The sequence below is a fragment of the Ambystoma mexicanum genome, chromosome 10 (genome assembly GCF_040938575.1).
Source record: "Ambystoma mexicanum isolate Mex_15411 chromosome 10, UKY_AmexF1_1, whole genome shotgun sequence".
In the NCBI taxonomy this organism is placed as follows: Eukaryota; Metazoa; Chordata; class Amphibia; order Caudata; family Ambystomatidae; genus Ambystoma; species Ambystoma mexicanum.
In genome coordinates, this window is record NC_090932.1 from 707,280,552 (window position 1) to 707,290,737 (window position 10,186).

At 39.1% G+C, this 10,186-nt stretch overlaps 1 long non-coding RNA gene across 1 annotated transcript; it reads left to right on the forward strand.

The window, feature by feature from the left end:
* The first annotated feature begins 3,448 nt into the window (after positions 1-3,448).
* On the forward strand, positions 3,449-4,785 carry LOC138493217 (uncharacterized). Its single transcript, XR_011276314.1, has 3 exons — positions 3,449-3,577; positions 3,701-3,805; positions 4,037-4,785. It is a non-coding gene; the product is annotated as an uncharacterized lncRNA (long non-coding RNA).
* The last annotated feature ends 5,401 nt before the right edge of the window (positions 4,786-10,186 follow it).

Consider the following 10,186-nt stretch of genomic DNA (forward strand, 5'->3'; position numbering starts at 1 on the left):
GCTCTCTAAGAATGCTAAGGGGTATATATGGTGGGCTATCTAAGGGAGGGCATGGTAATAGAGTTCAGATAGTGTGGTTATAAAGACTACTTCTCAGTTTTAGGATGTGGTTGAGTTTGTTGTTGAAAGGTTCCTGGTTTCTGGTGTTCACTTGAAGAAGATGTACCTGTCTTCATACATGCTCATTAGTGCTTTTTTCAAATATCAGTAGTCTTGCTCTCTTTCAGAAAGTAAATGGCTAAGTTGTGTAGTATTTTTCTACAGAGACTTCACATAGTCTTAGTTTCTTTGATTAGAGATGAAAGATTGTCACTGTCTCTCAATGGTAGGGCCGATTCTTTCTGTTTGGAATATGTCAGGGCAGTTATTGAAAGTTATTTTGTGGTACATTTGTTAGCTATTTTAAAGGTTATGAAGGTGGGCTAAATAATCTCATTACAGTTCGGGACAGCTGTAGTGAGACTATGCTCCATTTCTAGAAGTAATGTATGTTATGACGGACAGGTTTTGGAAACTAGACTACTTAAGAATGTTCCACAATGGAATAGATCATTGGACATGAGATTGGAATTAATCATGAAAAGTGATTTATTTTTCTGCATACTGGTGATAGAAACATACGTAATGGAGGTGAAATGTAAAAGATTTATGATGGAGGTTCTCATAATAACACGCATACAACAGGTATTTTAGTACTGTTGTCATTTCACTGTCACTGCCATCTCACTGGTGATCTCAAGAAGAGTAACCCAGAGACTAATAAACACAAGCCCCAGTACTGTGATGGTGTCAGCATAATAACAGGTATTTTAAATTGAGAAGTCCATTAAGGATATTACAAAATAAAATGTGTGCTGCCCATTATAGTTGGTGCTGCTTTTGAAGTGTGTAGAGGGAATATTCAAGGATTGCATCTTCAAGCAGGTGAAAGAAGCTCACCAATACTGTCAAGGATCAGTGTCTAGCAGGGCAGTTACCAAATTGAACTAAGGGCTTGCAGATAGTTTTTTTTTTCACTATTGTGGAATGGGTAGTCATATGGCTGATTTGGTGCAGGATATATCTGGTGGAGGACTTCATGGTGTGGAGATAAAATGTGATGTGCTTTCTTTATGATTTGAAGCCCCTTCCTGGATCTACTACAGGCACACTACGTTGTTGTATGACTATGCCCTAAGCAGACCTGAATTTCCTTGAAAGTTGTGCCAACAGCTTAGTTCTGCAGATTAGCTTTGCCAGTATTTTGACAACCAAGGGTGGTCAAAATAATGGCAAACATCTATAAGGAAGGGCACCTTTCTTTCTCACCCTCTTCAACGCTGTTGCGGCTGCTTTGACAGTACCGATTTCCAGGACTAAGGCAGAGATCATCCCAATATAGAAAAAAGGATGACGAGACAACATAAGTAACCACAGGTCAATTTCCCTTGTTGGATGCATTGGGTACAATTTACGCCAGAGTCCTATTGGTCGATGTAATGATTGGGCATGCAATAGAAAAGTTATACATCATTTACAGGCTGGGTTTCAGCGAGGGCTCAGCACTATTGATCAATGTTTGAGTTTATTTTGAATTTTAACAAATTATGTTCTTTTAAGGAAGGTAAACTTATATGTGCTTTTTTTTTACCTTAAATCAGCCTTTGTCTTTGTCTGTTGTGCACTCCTTTGGGAAGGCTCAAGAATCTGGGTATTCTGTTACCCTTATAAAAGCTATCATAATCCTATATAACAACAATGAGGTAGCATTCTGATGGAACCTTTCTGGTGTGACCACATCTTCATTTCCAGTGCAACTTGGTATACGCCAATGTTGTGTGTTAGGACTGTCACCATTTAGCTTATTCATTAATGTTGTGATTGACCTAATTATCAAGGTTCCAACTGATGCTTCAACTTTCGGTCAAGATATAATGTTGCTACTTCTCTTTGTGGATGACACTATTTTGATCTCTTAAACTCTGAATGGACTTGAAGAGCAATTTAGATAATTCGATCAATACTATGCAGCTAATGGGCTGGAAATTAACCAGGTCAAAACTAATCAATGGTCTTCCATGCAGAAGAGGAAAAAATGTCAGTCACATTTGATGGAATGGTCATCGAGCTATGATTATCCAGGTATTAGATTTGAAAGTAGATTCATGTGGAACAACTAATTGGAAAAGTCACATATGCATTTAGAAAAATCATGGAACACATTAAATGTGCACACATTCGTGGAAACGGTGCAGTTAGTCCTTCCCTTAAGGTATTCAAACTACAGACACACGCAGTTGTAGTTTTTGGTCCTGAACTTTGGTTATATATCAATCTAGCTAAGTGTACAACTCTAGAAAATAAATGTATGAAAAGTCTCTTGGCCCTTCCCAGGGGAACTCCAAAACTGCTTAGATTAGAACTTGATTTACAAAACGTTGAGCATGACTACTCAATAAAACCGGTTTTATATTGGTGTACTATACTCCTATTTAAGTTTACTAAAGCAATGCTTGATTGCATTGCAAAAGATGGTAGTGTCAAAATAACTTGGTGCAGACATCTAAAGACCTTGCTCAAGGATCCAGACCTACGTAAAGTTTGGGATAATCCTACCAGTATAACCAGTGAATCAAAGGCAAGGGTTAAAAATGCATATGCCAAGATGGTACGCTATCACCTAATTGGTATAATACCAAAATGTCGACTCCAAAATTCCGACATATACAATACTGCACATTTGCACTGTACCAAAATTCTGACAAATGTTGGTGTGGTGCAAAGGTGCAGTATTGTACACCAATGAAGGGTGCAGGGGTTGTGGGGGTGTCCACCGCTTCTTGTTCAGTTTAATGGGAGTTGGGGATATGGGGGTGTCCCCCACTTCCATTACATTAAAATAAAGTTACAAAAAAAGGTCCCTACAGCACCAGTTCCGACCCACTAACGTGGGAACTGATGCTGCAGGGATAGAGGGGAGTTGGCGGCACACACAGAAGTGTGCCACCAAGAAGGTAAATAGGCACAGGGGAAGCGAGTAGGGCAATGCAGGGAACAAGTGACCCATGGCGACACCTTATGAGTTCTGTGAGGCACCATTGTCAATTTTGTTATTAATATTTTGAATTGGATTTGTTTGATAAAATGTGGCATGGCACTCTCTGCCAGCTGACCGACTTCTGACAAATTGTCTGTACCACAGTTATTTCATTTTGATCATATGGGTTTTATTTCCTCACATTGCTATTTCTCACTTATTTCTCTCTAATTTCCTGCTTGACATCCTTTTTCATGTTTATCAGCAGCGCGCATGTATCCTACATGCACGCCGCGGCTCCAACTGGCCAGTAGGCACTTGCTTTCATAATGTTTCCGCGGCGCGTATTCATTTCTCTTTGGACGCCGCGGCTTCATCGTTGCCAGGAAATGCAGTTAACAAGGGATCCTCCCTGCTCCAAGCAAACATTCCGCGCCGTGAGGCGAGGATATAAATAGTTCTATTGCCTAGCAACGGCCCTAAACTGAAGCTCCTGATTCCAAACTTGCTCTAAACCTAGGTTGGTTGCTGCTTTGAAACGCTCGTCCGGCGGATCTTTTGGTATGTGTTTTAGGTATTCATATTGTTTTAGCTGACTTATAGCATCTGAGCACTATCCATACTGTTTTAGCTGACTCATAGCATCTGAACACGTTTTTTGAAATACGCATTTTTTGCTCACAGACGTTTTCATGCCAGGAGCATAATGCCAAACAAGGTGGCTAATCGGATTTCAGCATCCCCTTACAGGACATTTCCTGTTTTATGAATATGTCACTAAACGTTCAGGTAATCTTCTTCTTCTTCCTCTAATCTTTTTTCTTCTATTGATCTTTTCACCCCACTAATTGGCTTGCTTTTTGTTTTATTCTGTTTATTTCCTGTCATTTCTTCACGACCACGACTTCAACAATTGGTATGATATGCTTTTTACTGTATTGGTAATATGTTGACTTGCTTACTTGATATTTTTGTATGCATTGGTTACAAATTGCTTCTACACAAATTGCTTCCATGCAGTATTTGAGTCGCTCTGATGAAGGAGATTTTTTCTCCGAAATGCATTGGCATGTTTAGTCAATTAACCATCGATGCTGTGACATATTTGCTTCCTCACTAAGGAGTTATTAGTGATTGTCAACTTTCAATATAAATCAATATAAATCATTTTGTTCAACTATGGACAGCGTTATTTGTGATAATTCACCACAATTTCATTGGAATTCATTGAATTGAATAGAGAACTATTTACAGCTTCAGTGTTTTTTCTAAATAATTTTGAAATTCTTATCCCTATAGGGATCAAAAAGGAGAGCGACTGCGTGGCTTGGTTTGTTACTTGGCCTTTTGCTCTGTTCGGCGGGGCATAGATCCCATCTAATTGATGAATGTCAAAAAACCTCACTGAAGCGTGAATACTGGTTAAATAAGGGCAATGCTGGTTTTGAGAACTATTTAGATTGTATCTGTCCACACTTTTTAAGATGCCTTTATATAAGGTTCAGGTTTGGCACTTTAACATTAGTACATTTTTAAAAAGTTCTGGAATGCTGCAGAAACGGTTTTTGGCATATCATGTGGAAATGTGAACTGAGATGCAGTTTCCTGAAGTCTTTATTATTCATCAGGGAGTAAGAACTACTATAGGAGCCATGGACATGTGTAAATCTACCTTTATTGTGGTGTTTATTTGTGGGGAAGCTAAATGTATTCACAGAGGATGAATACGAAGGAAAGCATTGATGGAAAAGCGTTTTTTAATGTTTAACTCAACAAGGTATTTATTTACATTTAACTTAAAAAATCTGTACGATTTCACATGATAAATGTATGAGAGATGTATTTATTATGTATTGTATATGTGTTTTGCTTGTATGACTCATGTTGAATAAAGCTGATGGATGATGATACGCGTTCAGGATCAGATTACTGTCAGAGTCTTGGTGCACGCACTCATATTTCAGCATATCTAAACACGGCACTATTAGCCAAGGAGAATTGGCTGACTCCTAAAAGGTGATCATTAGACAGAATTCCAAAAAGGCAAAATATGTCCCTAGTTTGATCCCTCTGTTGCCACCCATGCCAGTATGGCTACTGGGGATCATCCTTTGCTAAATTTCAGATATATGTCCTCAGTTCAGCCCCATTTGGTCAACCAGTGTTTTTTTACGGAATTTGGGGTTGTTTTCAGTTAAAATTGTATTTCTCTGTAGTTAATTAAGTCTGTCTACTAACAACTTTACAGTGTTTGGGTTTGCGTAGCCTCTGATAATCTTGTTTAGCAAGTTCTTCAGAAGTCTCTGTTTTTATTTCTCTGCCAGATGTTTTATGGGGCATAGTCACACCAAATGAAAGCAGCAACGCATATCAACCCCACAATTATTTGACTAATATTAAACCAAACCAAAATCTCTGTAGCAAACTTTCACCATGATATAACTGTATTTATTTATTTATTTTGACATTTAAATAGCACAACTAACCAGGAGGCATGTAGGCGCTTTTTGCTTAAGAAGAATGGTTACATTGGTAGCTTACATAGGTATTAGGTTACAAATGTTGCTTACATAGTTTACATACATTAGTGCATTAATTACATCACGCATTAGACTGATGTAAAAAAAGCATTAGGTTGTTTTATTTATATGGGCAACATCATCGATAAGGCTGATAGATTGCTTATCGGTTGACTTGTGAATAGTGGCAGGGTGGGATATAGTTGTTAGAGGGAGGTGGATGTAGGAGGGTGGTACTCGGTGCTGGTCAGAGCATAGTAGAGGTGCCTTTAGGTGTCTTGGGAGAAGAGCCAGGTTATAAGACCTTTGCGGAAGGACCAGAGGGAGGGGCCTGATCTCAAGTCTAGGGGCATGGAGTTCCATTGTTTGGCTGCAATCACAGGGAAGATGAAGCCTCACACTTTTTGCAGTCTAAACCTAGGGGTGGCAAGGTGGCAGGCGTAGGCTGAACGGGTGGGTCTAGATGATTGGGCTTTGGATATTTCTTTAGCCAGGTAGATTGGGGTGCTGTTCGAGAGGCATTTGTGGGTTAAGAATAATGTTTTGAATTTGATTCAATCTCAAACCGGCAAGCCAGTGGATATTCCTTCTAGCTGAGGAGATGTGTTCTTTTTTAGGGATGTTGAGGGCGGCTCTGACTGCATTATTCTTGATTATTTGTAGCTTGTTGATGTTTCTGGCGTTGGAACCTGCAAAGAGGGAGTTGCAATAGTCAATCCTTGACAGTATGAGTGCTCCGAGGAGGGTGATGGAGTTGTTGGAGGTTAAGAAAGGTCTACAGGCAGTGATCAGTACAATGCATTATATAAATGCAAACATCACTGCATTGTTTACATTATATAAGCCTTTTCTAGAGTATAGAGTTACCTCACCAGCCCCTTGATTTTATTTGAGTCATTCCCCCTACAACTGGCTATAAAGTGCCCCGTGTGTTGAGGAAGGTGATAATTCATGTCTTCAAGGTCAACCCCTCTTAAAATGCATTGCCATCAATGGACATGACTAATCAAAGCTTAAGACCTTTTCTTAATGCTTAATTCAAGGTGGTTTTTCAATTGTGTGCCAGTTGCTATGGGGCAAGGGAAGATGTTGGACATCAGTGGCCTCTGAAAGAGCTGCTGTTCACCAGCCATTTCATTACAAGCAGTGGTGGATTGGGGGATGCAGATGACAACAAAATACAAAAAGCCTGGATTTACTTCACAAACAGTAGCACACATTTCAATCAAGCAATGTGGTTTGATACTAGAGTGGACGAACAGTAATAACAAATAGGGAGTTATGAGTTCCTTGGTTAAAATCTTGCACTGCTATGCACATCTTGTACTAATATTATCAATGTGTTTTTCTTGTACACAATTATAGGCCATTTGTGGTCATAAAAATTCACAATAAGAGAGGCACATTATCAGAGAAGCTAGAACCCAGCTCCCGTATCTTCTCCCTTTTCAAAACACGTGTTTAATACACCACCAAAGCCATGCCCATTAAATGCATAACATCATATGTAGGTTTACTCTCAGCACGGTATATCACTAGGCGTTCAGCACTACTCTGGGAGTTGAATGGAGTGCCTACACTGCAGGGCAATATGGTAACACTTTTCACATGACAGTGCTGTTTGTGTGGACCGCTACAACATAGAAAGAGTGGACAGATGAAATTAGTTTGGCCTGCGTGTGATAAATACATGTGTTGTGGGATGATAATACAGACACAGGTTCTGTATCATGGTAATATGTGCATTGTGTGTTGGCTGATCTCACAAATGTATTTGCAAGTACTGTATTCAGGAAAGCACACAGCAGTTCCAGAGAGGCATTCCTAAAACAGAAACCTTTGTCTAAGCAATGTTAATCTTAAAGCAACTTGGTAGGCTGACCTGACAGAACCAACATCATACAATAAGAGAATGCAGGCTTAGAAGTCCTGCATTGAATATATCAAAACCATCAAGTGAGGATGTCCCATAATTTTTTTAAATTGACAGAACCAAAAGGGTGACATTTTTTTTTTTTATTGTGATCCTGGTTGCTCTAAGTCAACCTTACACAACATTTTTTAAAAAAGACAAGAAAAAGCATATAAATTCATTGAAATGCACACCCAACTAATTATACATATTAAAATAGTTCATCAGAGCAATCCATAACAGAATAAATGTAGTCAACTATCATAAATTAGCCAGGCAGCCAAATTAAAAGAAGTAAGTTAAACCACATCAACCATAAAAGGGAGATAACTATATACCAATTACAGCAATACATGTATGGATGCCATATCGATTTAATCCACGAAAAATGTAGCTCACTTCTTACATTTTGAACGGTTCATATGGTTATGGTTCTAGCTAACAAAGTAAGTTTATTTAGAATCAATGTCCCAGTGAACGCATGGCAACAAACTAAAAGTTGGCAAAAAGCAGATCATGGGATACATTTGTAAGAAGCAAGTTAACCTCTTTTTAACATGTACGCACCACCATGTTAAGTTGTTGCCTGCATATTATGATGATATAATATCTGTCAATAAACATCAAAGATTTAAAATGAAAAGAATTAGAAATGAGGTAAAGAAACATATTCTTGTGATGTTTATTTGAAACTTGGTGCTTTGAAAATGAAGCTATCGTCGTGAGGAAATAATAATAGGGCAGTATTACAATGCAGAACGAGGATTCAAAGTAACACCGAGATCAAATCAATAGTAAGGAGCAAGCACTTCAAAAAGAATACAGGCAGCATATGCTTAATGACGCAAAGTGCTGTATATTCTGCACACACTCAAGTAACCTCTTGGGATGACCTTCAATATTCCTTTACTAGAAGGAATGCCTTCTGGAAGAAAAGCTCAGCTTTCACAAATATCAGAGCAATGTAATTTGCTAGAAAGTCTTACGTGTCAAATTCCTCTTACCTTTTAGCCCCGTCATAAGTCTCCATATCATGGTGGGCTTAACACATGTCCCCTGTTAGCCTCATCCAAGCACCTTCTCTGATCCACCTTCACTGTGTTGTCATGCTCGATTGCATTATTATTTACCTCGCATGCTATGCTATGCCATGTTTTTGCTATGTGGCTGCTCTATGCCCCATGCGACACTTGGCGCTTTGAAATGCCATAAAACGTTTTGCTACATCATGTGATGTTAATCTGCTGCCACATGTTATGCAATGTTTGCCTGTTAGGATCCATGCGTATAGAACCCAAATGCATCTTTGCCATACATGTTGATGTTAAAGGGTGTTTTTTAAAGAAAGCCTTCCTTTTGCTATTATGTTCGTCCACTCCACCAAGGCACACACCGCCTTAACTCCCACTTCCTCCATCACTGCATCTATACGTAAGCCTCTTGCACCAATGTGTTTTTCCCTTTTTTAATTATTTGGTAATTTGTATCTATGACCTTGTTCATTCTTTTGGACTCAATTTTGTTTTTGTTATAGTACCTGACTTTGTTGTGTTATATCATAACTTATCAAGTCATGTTTTGTTAGGTTGTTTCACACTATAATCATGATTCTTCGTACAAGGACGATAAGCACGCCGATGCAGCTTGATGTAGGCATTTTACTCTCCCCAAAAAAATAATAAGAAAAAAAAGAATATACATATGCAGCACTCAGTTAATAAAAATCACTATATTGCCCAAAGTAGACTTGCAAATATAAGCTGGTAAGCATACTAAACAACCATGTTGGAACTATGATCCCTTTGTTACCCTATTATCATAGGACAGGGCAAAATGGAGTACAGGTCCAGAAGGATAGATAATGCTTGCTAATGCAGATGAACTGCGAGTGCCCAGCCACAGCCCAAGAGGAATCCATTTTCGGAGGCCACTATAACCATTCCTATTGAGTTCCCAGGAGGCCTCAAGAACGTCCAAGCACCCCAGTCTGCGACATTGCTCCTAGAAGAGCCACAGTTGAAATCCCACCCTCATTTAGGAGTGCATTCGTTTTTCCAGATTTGCGGTCTATAGAACCTGGAATTCATTGTAATGTGAGGCCTAGAATGAGTAGAGGAATGTCTGTTCCCTTGTGCACTGCTTCAATGCACTCACACTAACAATGAAAGACATTGCAGACATTACAGAAGCCCTTAATGCCTATCCACCATTGAGCCAAAAGCATACTTTTAGCCCTATAAAATCTCATGCAAACAGTTGGCAGGCTTTCACTCCACACAGAAAGATAAACCTCTGACCCAACCTTCTCTTATTACTGTTTGTCTCAGTCCATGTTTGCCTTTCACATAGTTTATTCTTGACTTGCCCACTCTTGCTCAACTGTCTTGGCAGTCCCAGAATTAGTATTTTGGTGTTTGTTTTGTGGGAGGAATTAAACATACTTATGGTGCATAAATGGCAACATGTTTGAAGGCATGCTTGAGCATGTCCCAAGACCTCAACTCAAACATACACTACTTTTGCTAAAACGCTTTTTTCTGTCCAAAACGGCTCTTTTGCAAATATTCCCTTATCCCTCCTAATTTCTGAAATCCTGATCTATGGACTACTTATGCTATAAGCCCCTATAAGCGTGGGCATTACAACTCAAGGTAATACTCCCTGCAAGGGGCTTATTGCTATTAGTACCCCAGCCCTTAAGATACTAGGTCAAGGCATAATTCTGATACAGTAAGTGCA